This window comes from Coturnix japonica, chromosome 11 (assembly GCF_001577835.2).
Source record: "Coturnix japonica isolate 7356 chromosome 11, Coturnix japonica 2.1, whole genome shotgun sequence".
In the NCBI taxonomy this organism is placed as follows: Eukaryota; Metazoa; Chordata; class Aves; order Galliformes; family Phasianidae; genus Coturnix; species Coturnix japonica.
In genome coordinates this window covers 9,093,231-9,109,057 of record NC_029526.1, presented here as the reverse complement: position 1 = coordinate 9,109,057, position 15,827 = coordinate 9,093,231, and the positions used below count along the sequence as shown (strand labels likewise).

The 15,827-nt window shown below is 45.3% G+C and overlaps 1 protein-coding gene across 1 annotated transcript in view; it reads right to left on the bottom strand.

Moving 5' to 3' along the window:
* Nucleotides 1-15,404, bottom strand: part of CHST8 (carbohydrate sulfotransferase 8) — a 160,454-nt gene extending 145,050 nt beyond the window's left edge. The window contains exon 1 of the mRNA XM_015874088.2: nucleotides 15,304-15,404. The gene's annotated coding sequence lies outside the window, so the exon portion shown is untranslated. The remainder of the gene's footprint in view (nucleotides 1-15,303) is intronic.
* Nucleotides 15,405-15,827: the final 423 nt, after the last annotated feature.

The following is a 15,827-nucleotide window of genomic DNA, read 5'->3' as shown; positions in this document are numbered from 1 at the left end:
ACAGATTTCCTTTGTTTTGAATACTGTGTTTTAATTTGAGTGACTGACCAAATTTGTTTTGTTATTATTATCATTATTATAGTAAGACTCTAGTTCCTGGCAATTGGATTCTGTGGTGCTCAAGACACTCGTATTATATATGAGACTTCAAGTGATAGTCTATGCCCTGAGGAGCACACAATAAAAATAAGCAGACAGAGAGATAAAGGACATGATTCAGCATCAGATGTAATTTGCTGTATGAAGCTGATTCAATTGTATTCAAAAGATTTATTTTACAGATGAAGAAACTTAGGCACAATGAAATTAAATGATGTGCAGAAAATACCACAGAAGTCTGTGTCAAAGTAGGAACCGAAACTCTGATTGCCTGTAGCTCCCAGGACAGTCCTCTCCTTTGAAGCAGTGGGAACTATTTATACTTTATGTGAACATGACTACACATGCTGTACATCCTAATCTGGAGAAATTATACAGCCCTACATAGTTATGCTACCCAGCAGATTTTTTATTCATCTACTGTGCATCAGTCTGGCACTATCTCCTCTCTCTTCTGTGAGTAGTTTTACTGAGATGCACTTTTGACTTCTAGTACAAATGGTGCTTTAAGCAGAGATGTTTACTGCATAAAAAAAAAATAGAAAAGATACCTCATTTCCCTATTCTGGTCAGTATATGTATACAAAAAGTATTGTGGCAATAAATCAAAACACACTGATTGCCATTCTCCTTCCCATGGTGATTTATAATTGTGGATTTACATCTGGCTAAAAGACACTGTTCAGACTGCCTAACTTGCATGGTAATAACAGCAAGCTCTCTATTTCCTTTTAGTATGGCAATGGAGACTGAGAGCCCCTTCATTTTAAACAATTCGATGAACATATAATATGAGAGTTAAAACCTTTTGGAGAATACAAAATTAATAAAGTACGATCAGTGAAACCCTAAATCATGATGACAGTGTGATCCAGTGTCTGCTAGAGACGCTCCTTGACTGCAGTGGGGTTTAAGTGAAGCATTTATCTACAGAGTAAACAAAAAAAGAGGAATAAAAAGAGGAAAGATGCAGGGAAATATTCAAGAATTTCTTAATAGAATTGAGAGGCAAACAGCAGGGGAAAACTATTTGCCTTCTGGTACTATGGACTTTTACTTCAAAGAAAAACAGATAGGATGCTGTAGGATCATGACATCTTTTTCCCTTTAACAGCATTTTTGTCTGAGCAGTATAAACACCCATGAGTCACCTTCACATTTATAAACCATAAATGTAATTATCTTCAGTCCCTTTTCTTAAGCCTTCTCAGAAGTTGTTGTTTTCCTAAAATTGTCTGGAAAAAAGCAGCTACAAAAGGCTGGTAGCTTGCTGGCAGTGAGGGCTGGACTTGTACTCTTGTCTGAGAAGCAAAACAACAGATTGACCTGTAAGACCTTTACCATATAATGAATAGGATCTTAATAATAGGCTGTTCAGAGAAGGAGTTTTCTGCTGGCATCAGGAGTTCAGCTAACATCCTTTCCTGAGATCTGCAGAGAGCAGCCTGTGAACATGCTTAAGGCAGCCCTTGGGTTGGAAGGGAATTCCTGCAACCCATGTATTTTCCCAGAGAGCTCCTTATTTTAACACTTACAGAACCATATGGACAGGTCACAGGTGTTAGGGATTCATTCTAGACAGAAATGTCTGATAAGGTCTCAAAATAAGGAATGAAAGGCAGAATTACCCTCTGAGTTCACACAGATACCAACACGTCAGCCAACCAAGCCAAGCAGCTTTGCAGGCCCTGACATCCTTCAGGGAAACGCGCTGTGCTCTATAGATCAGCTGTGCATAGAAAATAAATACCACTGTTTTGCTGGGTACACCAGCCTGCCCCTTACAGGGCTGTGAGGAGATGAACTAAGCTGGGCTCTTTGGTAGTATCTGTCACTACAGTCAAAGCACCGAATCCCTCTCCTTGTCCTGTGCTTTATTCCATAATAGAAACATAGACAGTGGTGACAGAGAAAATCACTCAGGTCATCTGGTTTATCCCTTGCCTTGAGATTGCTTCTTGCATTTGTTGTCTTTAAAGATAGTACCTCACCCAAAATTACCACCTGACCTCAAATCTGACAGAGAAATAGAATATTACTAAGACAAACCATGCTGGGAAACCTGGTTTATTGTTTGTGTAGCAGCAGACAATGAGATCAGGGCTTGGTTTGCAAGATGAAGGGAAAGGATTGTAAACCTTTCTCCTTCCCAGGGGAGATGCTGAGGGAAGGAACAGGAGGAAATAGTGCTGTGCATCTCTGAGCTGTACTTTCCTAAGGGAGCAGTAATCTCTGAAAGCTGCTGGGAATCACTAGGAAAGGAATAAATAAATACTGCAGTGGTCTCAGATGGATCCTGAGGGGCTCTTCTCCCCTAGTCCAGGGGATTCTCTGGGAAAGAACTTCATTTCCCTAACCCTTTCCCTTATAGGACTCAGGAAAGAAGTTGTGCTACAATATCAATCCCCTTTCTCCCAGAAGGGAAGGGAGGAGAGAAAGAAGCAGTTTTGTTCCATAGGGCTCTATGCAGCTGCTGGAGGACATGATTGCTCCTTAGCACCAGCCGCTGCAAGACTTCACTTTGCAATGTTAACAGCGGTTTTTCAGGGCCTCGTGTATGCTCCTAGACCACTGGTTACAGTTTACTTTCCAGCAGGTGTTTGCTTTCATAACATTCAAGAAGACCAGAACAAGATCTAGGGGCAGTGAAAAGGAAAAGCAAGGCTGCAGGGTGACGTGGACTTCATGTTCCTGGTGCAAGAAGAGCCTGTGCTGGCCGGTCATTTAATCTCTTACTTCAGAAAACAGTGATATTTATGGGCAATTAGTGTGGAGATAGGAGGTTCTTGTTCTTAGGAACAGACAGGAAACACTGCTTTCTGAAGGGTTGTACTGATGTTTTCTCTCAGGATTTACCTTCCTTCTCCAAATCCTGTCAGCATCCAGGGACTAAGGCAGAGGCATTTTGGTGCACTGTTGTATTTAGAACAGCCACAGAAAATTAGGATCCAAATCAAATCCAAGGTATCATGTGTTTGCACAGCAAACTTTCATAGTTGGAAATGCTCTGTGCCACACTCGGCTCCTGACAGAACTCTCACAAGCACTGTGAGCAATGAGCTCCTGTTCGGGAGCTAACAAATTTGTGTGGATCAACGATTATTAAAAAGAAAATGTCATTAAAGAGGACAGTTCAGTGCAGTATCATCCAGGAGCTGTCAATGTCTCTGCTGGGAAAATTAAAATAATGTCATCTTACAATGCATATTTCAAACATTTTGAATTTAATAATTAACTGAAAGCAGAAGCAGCACTAAATTTCCAGAGTGCATTTTGGTCTCTGTTGAAAACATGGGTTCTCTGTGAGGCAGATTACAGCCTCTTGTCAGTCGTGCTTAACCCTGCTGAAATCTTGCATTTATAAAATTTTAGTAAACAGAACTATAAACAAAGCTGGCAGCCGACCATTTTAAACATTAATTTTAAACAAACAAACAAAAAACCTATTTGGTACTTTTTTTTTCTTTAAAGAAAAGTCCTTCCATTGGAAATGACTTTTAATTTTCAAGTCTTTAGCTGCAGGGAAACACTCGCTTGTCTTTGGAGCACCCCTGAAGCAATTATTTCCCCTACTAGTTTTGGTTCAATCGCTGAACATAAAAATTAATTATTCAGTTAGGTTGATTCTGGCATGAATGAGCCCTGCAGATGGTTGTAATCTGTCTAATATTGTTGTATGGAGTATGATTGGGAAGGTGGAGTTGTAGTAAAATCGTCACATTGCTGAGAATAAATGTTTGTACAGCTTGATGATAGAAGATCTTTTAGAAAGCTTGTTGTGTCCATCCTTGTTGTGGTGGCAGTCCTTGTAGGCATTGCAATTAGTTAGTGAGGAGTTCTTTCTTACCTTTAATAAGCTTAGAACTAAGAATTGGCTATTTTAAACGCAATATTATTGGTAAGGTATTTTTCATAATCCTTCAGAATTAAGACATTCTTTGTAATTTAGTAGAAGACCGGGACCAAAAGTCAGCTCTATTTCCAAAAGCAGAGCTAAGTAAAAATAGAGGGCTGGTACAGAAGAATTGAAAGTGCAAGGGAGAAGCAGGAGAGCACTGGTTAGCATGATAGATTGTTCTGTCCTACGAGGGACATCATTACTGTCAGGTTCTGCAGAGGCATCAGAGTGAATGGAGATGTTCAAGAATCTAATCTGGGCACATGGATGCAGGGACACTTGCTATGGTGTAGAAGGCTTTTTCTATCTTCCAGTACTTTGATTTTCTTAGAGATTTTATAACAGTCTAACTTCACAAATGTAGGCTCGGATTTCTCCCTTCATCTCTCCCCTCCTGTTGCACTGGGGAGCTGTAATTCTTTCCCCATACAAAGCTCTTGCTCCCAGGCATAGTTTCCTTTGCCACAACGTGACACAACCTTTTCCTGAGGTTTTTTGCTTTGTGGTTTTGTTAAGAACTTTTTTTTGGGGGGGTGAGGAAAGAGTCAGTGTGGTGAAAAGAGACTTCTCTGCTTTGTGGGCCCCAGCAGCCAGCTGAGCTGTGGGGTTGGCTGAGGACAGCCCAGGGCTGGACGAGCCAGGAGTGGCTGCTCCTGTGTGTCCTAAGCAGGACCAGCTGAATGCAGGGTTATGGGGGCAGGTCCAGCACTGCCACCAGGTCAGAGACTCCAGGGGAGATCAAAATCATAAAGATTTTGAACACTTCTCCTTTCCCAAAATTGCATTTCCTTCCCATGAATTTTGTATTCAACGGCAAGTTTTAAAATTGAGGCTTTCGATCTTTAATGTAACCAAAATCAGAACTTTCCATAGGGTATAATTTTTCATTTCAGCAGTAAAGCTGAGGGAACCACTTTCAGTGGAGCAATGGAGTGTCTTGGGTCAGGTAGCTGACATTACTTTCTGACAGGGAGGAACAGCCAGTGGGTGCAGTCATAGTCCCGGGGGTAACTCTTCCACCTGGGCAGCTGACCAGTGCAGAAGGTTGCATCTCACTTGGGCAAGGTTTTTGCTTCCAGCAGAGGTCGACCCTATGAGTCTTTGCTGTCAGATGCATTTGTTAGCCTCACTTCTTTCTGCTTACACCTTGGTAGCGAAGTGGAGAGCTATGCGGAATATTTTCATTTGCAAAATTACATTTGGTGAAAAGGCATATTTCATAAAGTAAACAATATTTAAAAAAAAAATAGTGCTTCTCAGTAACATAATATAGATAATGAGGAACTGTTATCTGTGAATCCTTATAAGTAATGGCTGTGCAAAACCATGATGCCACGTATTGCTGGTTACCAGCCTTCAAAAGAAGATGAAAACAAAGGAGGGCACTGATACATGGATTAGAGAACATAACATTCGAAGAGGCTGAGAAAGCTAAATTCAGAGTCTGGTGAAAGAGAAGGCTCAGGGGGAACATGATCACAGTCTATAAATACCTTCAAGGTAACAATATAAATGAAGGAAGGGAATTATTCACAGTCTCAGAAAAATTGTAGGCCAGGGAGCAATGGCCTGAAGCTAAGAAAGAAAAAGTTTAGGTGAGATATTAGGGGGGGGGGGAAGAAACCCTGACAAAGGAAAGCAACAGAGCAGTTTAATAGCTGAGTAGGGAGTGTGCCCAGCATAGCATGCTGCCAGGTCTGTGTAACAGTGAGATGGCATATCCCTGAGAAAATGAATAAAAAGGGGGTGGGGGCCTTGATCACATGCACAAGAGCCAAATGAGATGACAGGAGTGCCTCAGGGTCGGGCAGCCTGCTCTGGCTGTGCTGTACAGCACTAGGTGCAATGCCAGGCAGGGCTGAACCAGCTGCTTCCTCTGCCACAATCGCTTGTGTGTGTCCATCGTGTGCACCCCACATCCAAGTGTGAGCCTCTGCATCTAGTACAGAAACAGTATGGTAGCAGCAACGCTGTATCTGAATCAATCTCAAGCAGTTCTAAGAGTTTACATTTGTTGTTAGTAGAAGTGAAAAGCCTGATGAGCCTGTGTTGATTTTTTCCAGTTGAGGTTCGCTGGTGTTAAGGTGGCTCCAGGCAGCAGATGAACACTTTGCCGGGGGTATCTCAGTGATGAGCATCTAGTGGAGGAAGTTTTTTGGACTCACTGGTTTCTTGTTTACAAATAACTGCTTAATGTAATGATTCTCTCATGGCTTCACAGCAGATAGTAGAAAAAGCCTTTCAGAAAGGATCTATGTTAAGTCATGAAATAACTGAATTACAGAAGAGGTCCATTTCGGGTAATGCAAATTCCTGATTATATCAGACACCACTTGGAAGACCAAAACCCATGACAAGTTTTGCTATTCTTTGGTTTTAAAGCTAGTGCTGTATTGCTTGCTGTGTACAAAATCTAATAATTATTGGTGAGTTAACAAATCTAAAATAATGTAAAATAATTTTAAAAGTCACTTCTTTTTTTTTTTAAAGTATTCTCCATCATAAGGAATCTAGATAGAAAAGTACACGTGTTTATGGAAGGTAACTCTGTGAAAAATCTGGACAAAGAGCAGCCCAGGAATGCAGCAGAGGTCTGCCAGATTTCCCCAAAGTTACCTTCCTTCAATAATTTTATCAAACAATCTGCAGTTACATACATAAGCTTCAACAACAGTATCCCTGAATAGCTATTTAAATGAGAGAAACTACAGTCATTCTAAAGACATCTCTCTGTTACAGCCTATAATGAATGTAACCTTCAAGGGGCAATAACTTCTCTGAATTACACAATTTTTCTGTGATAAATGTCATACGTTACAATCTCAGTTATCAGCTCCTCTGGCTGTGGACACGCATTTCTCAGTGAAGCATCTCAGGCACACCCAGCAAACTCTAACTACGAAGAGCAATAACATTAGAACTTTCTTTGAAACCTCACGTTAATAACCTTTCAAGTTATTTCTTTCCCACGTGAATACAAAGGGCACAACAACTGTTTGGAGATCAACAATTATCGCTCTCTTCTAGCTATCTATATGGAAAATGCCTTTGGCTAATATAATTTAAGCCTCTTCTGTAAATTCCTTTCATGCTTTGAAGTTAGCTAACAATCTCTGTCATTTAAGACCAATGCTCAGTGATCACTGGTATGAGCAGAGAGGGATGCTGGCCCTGAGGTGTTACCCACTGCCTGTGCTGCACCCTTCCTTGCTGTGGGGCTGTGGAGGTGCAGGGAAGGGCTGACGACTCCCAGAGGGATTGCATGTGTCTGGGGAACTTCAGCCACGTGCCTGGGTAGGTCCCAAGGTCACTGCTGGAATCGGGAAGGAGAGCTATATAAATTACAGAGCGCTGGGCTGCAGCCAAGCCCCCAGGAAGCTGCATTTAGCATATCATTCTCTGAGCAGCAGGATGAAACCTTAACTCCCTTTCAGACAGAATTTGAATGGAATTTCTTATAAGAACTGATTGAAATATCACTGCTTGACTTTCTGCTACGACTCCAAGACAGATTGTGATCACTGGAGGGAAAAGAGGGGTGTCTTCCAACCAGTCCAAAATGATGATGAGGATGATGATAGAGCCCTATCAAATATTTATAGAAACCAGATTAATTTTCCTGCTAGCAGCATACCAACATTATTGGAGACTTCAGATAAACTCTTGATGTTAACCTTAGTTCAGCTTCTCAGTATAAACCAAAGGCTGAATGAGCTCATTTTGGTATTCTGAATTAAATATGCTCAACAAAGCTTGATAGTGTTGTGGTTGGCTCAGTACAATGCAGCTGATTTCCAGACTGCCATCAGTGCTGGAGATCCCCTATGTAAGGTGCAGGAGTGGAAAACACTCACGTGAGCTCTCAGCTCTGGCCAGTGGCTCCCATTATGTTACATGAAGCATCTAACACTCTTGGGATGCACTGCATCCTCCAGAAGTTGCAGCACGGAGAAAGTAACATAATTGTGCTACTCTGAGGCATTAAAAAAATCATTTGTATGAAGAAAGAAGGAAATGATTATTCTAAGGTTAGGAAAGTTAGTTTAGAACAAAGGCATTGGGAAAAAAAAATAAAGATATGATCCATGTAAATATTCTGTATCATAAACATAAAACCTCTGTGTCTAGCTACTGCACCATTAACTCTGAGACTGTTTAAGATGCACAGTGTGATTATTGACAGTCTATGGACAAAGGGGCAGCTTGAGAGGAAATCCGCTCTCCTCATCCATGAAGAAAGAGCAGATGCATTGGGTGCTAGGGTAGCTCCTGCTGTGCTGGCACTGAGCTGGATGGTGGGAAGCCATGGGGAGATGCAAGAGCTGGATATAGGCAAGAGGGAGCAACCATCTGGTGGGCAGCAGCTCACTCAGTTGATCTCACATCTGTAACTAGTGAACTATTTCGCTTGTGAGTTATAAGCAGTTCTTTCAAGCACCATCCTGGGACTTGGCAGGGTCTGGCTAGCAGGGAAGGCCAGCAGTGTGGCTGATCAGAATAGCTCTTGTGAAGAAAAGCTAAAGAAGTAACAAACCAGCTTTTGTTGGAGAGTGGAGGATCTTTAGATACAGGTGTGGTGAAGTATGCTTTTGGGGAAAGCTGGAAGAATTCAAGTCTTTAAAAAACATGGTAGAGATGGAAGGGAAGGAACTTCCCTAGAATGAGACCATGTTGGATGGACTAAGTTCTTCTGTGGGAGACATGAAATAACATCTGGTCGTGCTTTGTTACCTACCCACATTCCAATACCAGGGTCACTTTCCCAATGAATGGCTGTCAGTCACTGCAGACTGGGACAAGACTATCATTTCTCCTGTGTGAGAAACCAAACCAGTACACTTCTGCCATGAGAAACAAGGGCTGTGTTCTATGAGCACTCCTTTCTGTGAGCCTTTGGCATCCACTGAAATGAAGAAAATAACTGCTATTTTGAACTGCAATATAAGGTGGACATTCACGGCATCCTTCCTTGCATGTGCCTGCAGATTCATGTGTTTTAGTGACCACAGTAATAATTTTACAATTTCTTCCTCTATTTCATAGATCTCTTCACAAATGGATTTTGTGATTCCTCAGAAAGGAGATGATCAAAGGATCAGGAACCAGAAATTAGTTTGTTCTCTGCCAAATGGAAGAGCAATATTGTTTTAATCCCTTCTTACATACTAGTCTAATTTCTGGTGCAGTCTTTAGATTTCTGAAACTGTTGGTAATTCAGCTCATACTGATTTATATGCTTTAAGTAGATCAAGCAGGTCACGCAAAAAAACTTTAAAAGTCTATTATGTAATTATGTAGCATCTCCCATTAAAGATCTTAAAAGCAACAGAAAAATTAATTCATCTTTAAGTTAAACAGTATCCCCGTTTCAGGATATAAAAATGAAAGGATGTTAAATCAAATGTTCAAACGTGGCTGCCTGAAGTCAGTGATCCACATCCGTGCATTGCTAGCTAACTGCTGCTTTGATTCTCTGAACTCGGAAGGGATCGTTTGTGCTTTGGAACAGAAAGAAAAGCCAGCATTTCTCAAACTATTTATGAGCAAGTTTGAAAGGAATTAAAAGGGACCCAAATTTAAATACCAGGATGTTCTGTAGCTTTGGCTCAAACTCAGAATTGTTGAAAAATAAAGCAACTTTCACTTAGCTCCTACCTATAGGTGGATGTCAGCTTGCAGGCATTCAATTCAGAAACCACTCTGAAAGTTTATATAACTGATCTGGCAACCTTCAGCAGTGTGAATAGTTAGCGCTCTCTCAATGAGCGTCATGGACAGCAGTGAGCTGATCTCCACCAGGTTGGGTCCTGGGTGGCTGAGGCCAGAAGGTTGGCCCCACTGAGGGCTGTGGTGGTCACCACTGCTGGCACACTGTGTGCAGCCTCCAGCCCCGCTCCCAGGGCAAGGATGGCACCTCCGTGGAGCCAGGCTGCTCTGTGATGAACAGCAAAAGGCCATTTGTGCATGCCATGATATACATCTCAAATTAAGTATTTTAAGGGAGGTGCAATCATTGTCAGGTCTGCATATTTAATGGACCTTGAGCTATAAACATGCTCAGAAAAGAGCCTAGTTAATATCAGTTTGACAGTGAATTGGCACAGTGCTGAGCTCCGATGCATCAAATTAGCATCGATCCGCAAAATGTTACTGAAAGGCTTCTTAAATCTGCCAAGTTTTAAAAAAAAATCAATTCCAGAGAAGAGGGCTTCTCCCCATCCCTGCCTTTGTTTTTTTAAGTCCTTTCTAATTCCCTACCCAGAGTCCAAGGGCATTCCTTTAGAAATGCTAATTCTTTTCAAACTTTGTCTTCCGTCCTTGTTCAATAGTGATCAATTCCTCTTAGGTCCTTTCTTCTGTGTGCAGTTTTAATCCTCCCTCTGGGTCAGGAGCGGTGCAGCTGGGACCGCACGGTGCCTACCCAAGGTACCCTGGCTGCTGCATGTTTAATGCACATATCTTTTTCTGGGATGCAGGTGCTCCTCTGCCTCCTGTGGCTGGGTAATAACTTCCAGGTGGGACTGAAGGAACTGACACTACCCTATTACATTCCTCCATGGCTTTGGTCCTGGCAACTTCAACAGCTTCTGCTCTCCCTGCATGACATTAATACAGCTGTGCTCAGCAGACCCGACTTAGCTGGAATGCCCTCAATAAACACAGGAACGCTGGCACATGCTTCTCTCCAAGGGGTTTGTGGCTCTGCTTCAGTTTGAGCTCAGCCTGCCAGCAATGGGGTTTGTTAACATCCTGGCGGCCTGAGAGCCACCCTGCTCCAGGCGCTCCAGCAGGGCAGTCCGATGGTCTGCTGGGAAGGGGAAGGTTTTGGCAAAGACTGATGTTGCTAGAGGAGGTATTCTCTGGTTGGTATTAGCTCACTTTGCTTGCATTTTGCTCTATGGATTTTCAATAACTGTGATAGAAGAGCATATGTTGAAACAAAAGAATTAAGACACAATGGTGACATTTTTCTCCATAATTTTTTATCTCGGTCTAAGCAGGGATACAAATGGTAGCAGAAGGTTTCAGTACTTAATAACAGAGCTTTCCTTGGAAACGTGCTGTAACAGCTATCGAAATGTTTTGCTAACAGAAGTCATGCAGCAGCACCTATTAGGCTTCTGACATTAGTCTTCATCCGCTGAAGCAAGGGAAATTGGGTTGGTTTTGGAAGAAAACCATGGCATGGGCCGTTAAAAAACTGCTCGATGGGAGGGATGTGTGTTGTGGCACAGCTACCGCACGATGGCACGGGCCAGCACTAGATAGTCCCCCAAGCAGCCCTGCCAGCTCTGGAAGGTTGTCTCCAGCATGGCAGCTCCTGTGCTACAAGTGTCCCTCTCGCTCCAGCCCCTCTCAGCTGCCCTCCCACTGTGCTGCTCAGCCGTGAGGTATTGGCATGAAGGCAGAGCTCTTGACATGGCACGTGCCCACTGCTCAGGTGGCACTGGGAGCAGAGGTGGAGCCTGTAGAGCCTTTCCTTGCTGAATGGCTTTTGCAGTGTTACTGGGACTGCTGTGCTTGTGCACCAGTCCAAAACCTTCCCAAAAGATGTACAAAGGACTCATTTTTAGGTTGCCCTCACCTGATCCCAGTCCCAAACAGATGCAGGAAGAGGCTGAAGGTGTTGCTCCCCTGAAGTCAGGGAGAAGTGTCAGCTGCCATGTGATGACTAAGGCTCACACACTCATTACTTCTATCAGTTAGAGCTCTTAATCATTTTGTGCTGTTTCATTCTGTAACGTGAATTCACTTCAAGCTGTGAAATTCACCATTTTTGCCATGACTAATTTGTGAAATCTGCCACCTTCTTTTGTGATTTGCTTTGTGCCCTAGTTAGGCATCATCTGTCTGATTAGGGAAATCTGTGATTTGCTTCTTGCAGTTGAGCCAATACAATTTTATTCCCCTCCTTTCTCCTCTCCACTCTCAACTGTGATTTCATCATTATTTCTGTCTTTCCATGGGAACAGAGCAGCGTGGAAGCCATCTTTCCAGGACGTGCACGCGGTGAGCCCTGACTTTCCTCTTTTGCGTAAGGTGTGGGCTGGGCTCGGTCTTGCGTGGGCTGAAACCAACCTGCAGATCTACCCTGACTTTGGCTAAAGCCACTTACGTCTGTTATTTCATGTTTACCATCTTAAGGCATTTCCTCCTGCCTGGTTAATGCAATATTTTGGGAATCATTTCCAACCTGCCTTGCTAGTGCCTTGTTTCACAATGCATTCATCTGTTACTCTTTATACTGAGTGTTGCTGGCATTACTAAATGCTATAAATATACCCAGTATACCATAAAAATACACAAGCAGCTGACTGGTCCTGCCTGCAAGAAATACTATTAATCTTTCATTTTTCACATGCTCTGGGCAAGATCCAGAGGGTGCTTGAGGAACATATAACAGAACTGGGTCCTAAATTTTGATTTCTCAATGATAGGTTAATGTCTAACAATATTTTCCCATGCTCTTAATGTCTTAATTGGTCTTTGAAGAAGTGGACAAACCATTTGTCCTTCTGCCCATAATTCACACCCTTTTACAAACCCAGTGAAATGCTATTTTGGTATTTCTCTCGCTGAAATACAGTGATAAATTGTCTCTGTGTAAGATCAGTAGGAGCAGTACAGCGGATGTGCTGGGGAGCTTGCTGACTTACTCTTGCCAAAATGGACCCCTGCCATGAAGTTCAGAGGGATCATGAGCTGCCCAGGATATCCTCGTGCTTCCAACAGTCCATCAGTGTTAAAGCACGTGGGGTTATGGAGCACAGAGTGGCAGCAGATGATGACAGGAGAGCAAAAGGAACCTTCCCTCCTTGCTCTGCTCATTCTCACCACAACTTTCCTTTCCACCCCTCTCTTCCTGTAGTCCACTTTTCTTTTTCCCCACCAGTTCCACGCATTCTGAGTTAATCATCTCCCTATCCAAAACGCAATCATGTAAATAAGATCAGCAGCACCATTTCTATTAACAGATGGATAAATGGGGAAGTCTGTGCGAATCCCTGCCTGTAATTAACCCTTCATTAGAGGCCAGGAGGAGGTTCAGGAATATCCCAATGCACGTTCATTACTTCCATCCAGCTCTCAGAAACCCTGAGGGCCGGATCCTGCTCAGCACCCCACAGTCTCTTTTACACCCACCACACTCAGCGCAGGCGCTCAGCAGCCCTGCCAGTCTCAGCTATTTACTCAGCACCACCGTGGACTAATCAGATGGCAATAAAAGCTTTTACTGTGCCATCCTGTTTGCGATCAGCAGAAACATAAAAAGCATGTTAGCAAATTGATTTTTGGCATTAATTGTGAGCAAAGAGCATTATCCTGGGTACCGATACTTTTTTTTTTCAGGCGGAAAAATACTATTTTAGTATTTCAGAAGTGCTTCTGGAAGAAGCCCAGCGGACACGCTTTTCAAATACCATAAGGCAAAGAGTAGTTACTGAATCTCATCAGTATTATTAGCTTACATAAACATAAAAATTTGAATAATGTTGAAAAAGCTGAATTCTCCAGATAATCCATAATCAGTAAGCGTTCATTACCGAGATGCAGCAGATATGCACAAGTTTTCCCCGGTGATGTGCTGGTTACAGGACTTGAGTGGTGCAGCAGAGCCGCTCCACACAGCCCGAGCACAGCGGGTGTGGGCACCTTCCCAGCCCCACTCAGAGCAGGGCACTGGGGCTCACAGCCTCACTGCACAGCTCTGGTGGTTCATAAATAAATCAGCCCCGCGCGATGATTGATGCCTCTGTATAAATAATTAAGGCTTGACCTTACGTTATGACACTTGGTAAATTTTTTGGTGCTTGGAAGCAATGCACAGAGAACATCCCTGACACTGGATAAATAAGGGTGGGATGAGATTCGGGGGGGGGGAAGGGAGGTGGATTTTTGTTTACACTCATTTTGTGCTGTTTGATTCCATCAGTTAATTGATGATGATGATTATTAATCTCTGTTGCTGTCTGTGCTACGGATTTAATTCCTATCGGTGATTGCTGTTGGAAGTTTGCTCCATCAAAGCCACAGTCTGATTAGGTTTCAGCAGCCCCGGTTCCAGAGCTCCATACATTGGGTGCTGTGGCCCAGGCACTTGGCACTGATTTTTGCTCCCGATTTACTTCACTCAGTATTAGCACCCCAGCAGCCCCGTGCCGCTGTCACCCCGCCGGAGCAGGGCAGGTGTCAGCAGAAGTTTAATTTTGGAAGCTCATGAATTCCAAAGGAGAGCTTAGCGGCTATCCCCAACACAGAGCTGCTGTGGCCTGCTGCTGGAAAGGAGAAATCCCGGGGACATGGAAGGAATTGAAGAGATGCCAGGCAGCTGGCAGGGTGAAACCTTCCCGGGATGAGCTGAGGACAGCCCTCATCACATGGGAGCACCGTTAACAAACAAAAGGGATTAGAGGCTTTAATTCTGATCTTCACTTATGAGACGGCGCACGTTTCCCATTCATCCCTCTCTGGTACTGTGCCTATTCTCTGAAGAGCTGCAACTTTTAAATCTGGCAATAAAACACGAGCGGTTTGGTGTAAGCTTCTAACCTAAACAGGACAAAAAGAGAGCATCTCGGGTTTTTGCGAGCATCTAAATCTGCACACAGCACAGATCGGCTGCAGACAAAGCAGTATGAGAATACCATTGAATAAGGCTTTCCTAACCCCTCCAACCGCGCACATACGCAGGGATCCGGCGGGTCCCTCTCTGTCCCCGGCTGTTCGCACGCTGCGGCCAGGCAGCCCCAACCGCGGAGGGGCCGGGACCACCCCGCCCTGCCCCGCCCCGCCGGCGGTTGTCGCTCCGGGTGCCCGGTTTCCCACCGGAGGGGCTCGGGATCTCCGGGACGCACCGACCAGGACCGCAGCCCCGTTCCCCTGCGCGGTAACTCCCGGCACAAACAGCGCATCACTGTCCCTTCCGCTGATGCACAACGTGAACTCCGGGTGAACTGCATTTCCAAGGCACTGAGCTACCGGCGTTCACAAACTAGTTTCTTTCGCATCCCGTTATTTTCCGTACAGAAAACGACCCGGACCCGGACGGAGGAGGCACGTACCCAGGGCAGCACCGGCTCCGGCTCCACCCCGCTTCCATCGCCCCAAGTTGCGCTCCCGGTGCGGCCACTCCGCGCCCGGATCCCGCACCTGCCGGGCCGCCGCTCCCCGCACAGCTCCCGGTACCGGTATCCGCGACCCCGAGACGAGGGTCCGGGCGGCCCCGCCGCAAGTTTGGGGACTTTCCCGAAGTGACGCAGGGAAAAGTTGGGGCGCGGGGAACGAGCGGGGAACGAGCCACTCACCTGCGCCGCGCTCAGCGCATCCTCGGCTCGGCGCTGCTCCGCGGGCGGGAGGAGGCAGCGCGGCGGGACGAGCGCCCGCAGCTCCGGCAGCTCCGGCAGCCGCCGCCCCGCTCCGCCCCCGCGCCGCCGCGCCCCGCCCCCGCCCCGCCGCGCACCTCGGGAGCCGGGAGACCGCGCTGCCTCGGCTCTGCTCCGCGGGCGGGGCCGGGTGGGCGCCGCGGGGCTGGGGCGAGCTCGGGGCGCCGCTCCGCTGTGGCCGTCAGAACGGGGTCGGAAGGGTAAAGCGGGGGTGGGAGGGCGGCGCCGGGAGCCGGCCGCGAGGTACCCCCGGAAAGTTATCGGCCGGGGGGTCCCGAGCTGGGGAAGCCGCCGGGATGATGCTTTCCGAAAGGGAGCCGGCGGGGAGGCTCCGCGTAGCTATGTGTAGGTGCGAGCTGCCTGCCAGTCATGTCCTCCTCCGGTCTGCGGTTCTGCGACGGGATTGAAAATAGATGGATTTGCAGAGAGGGAGGGGAGCGGTCCTG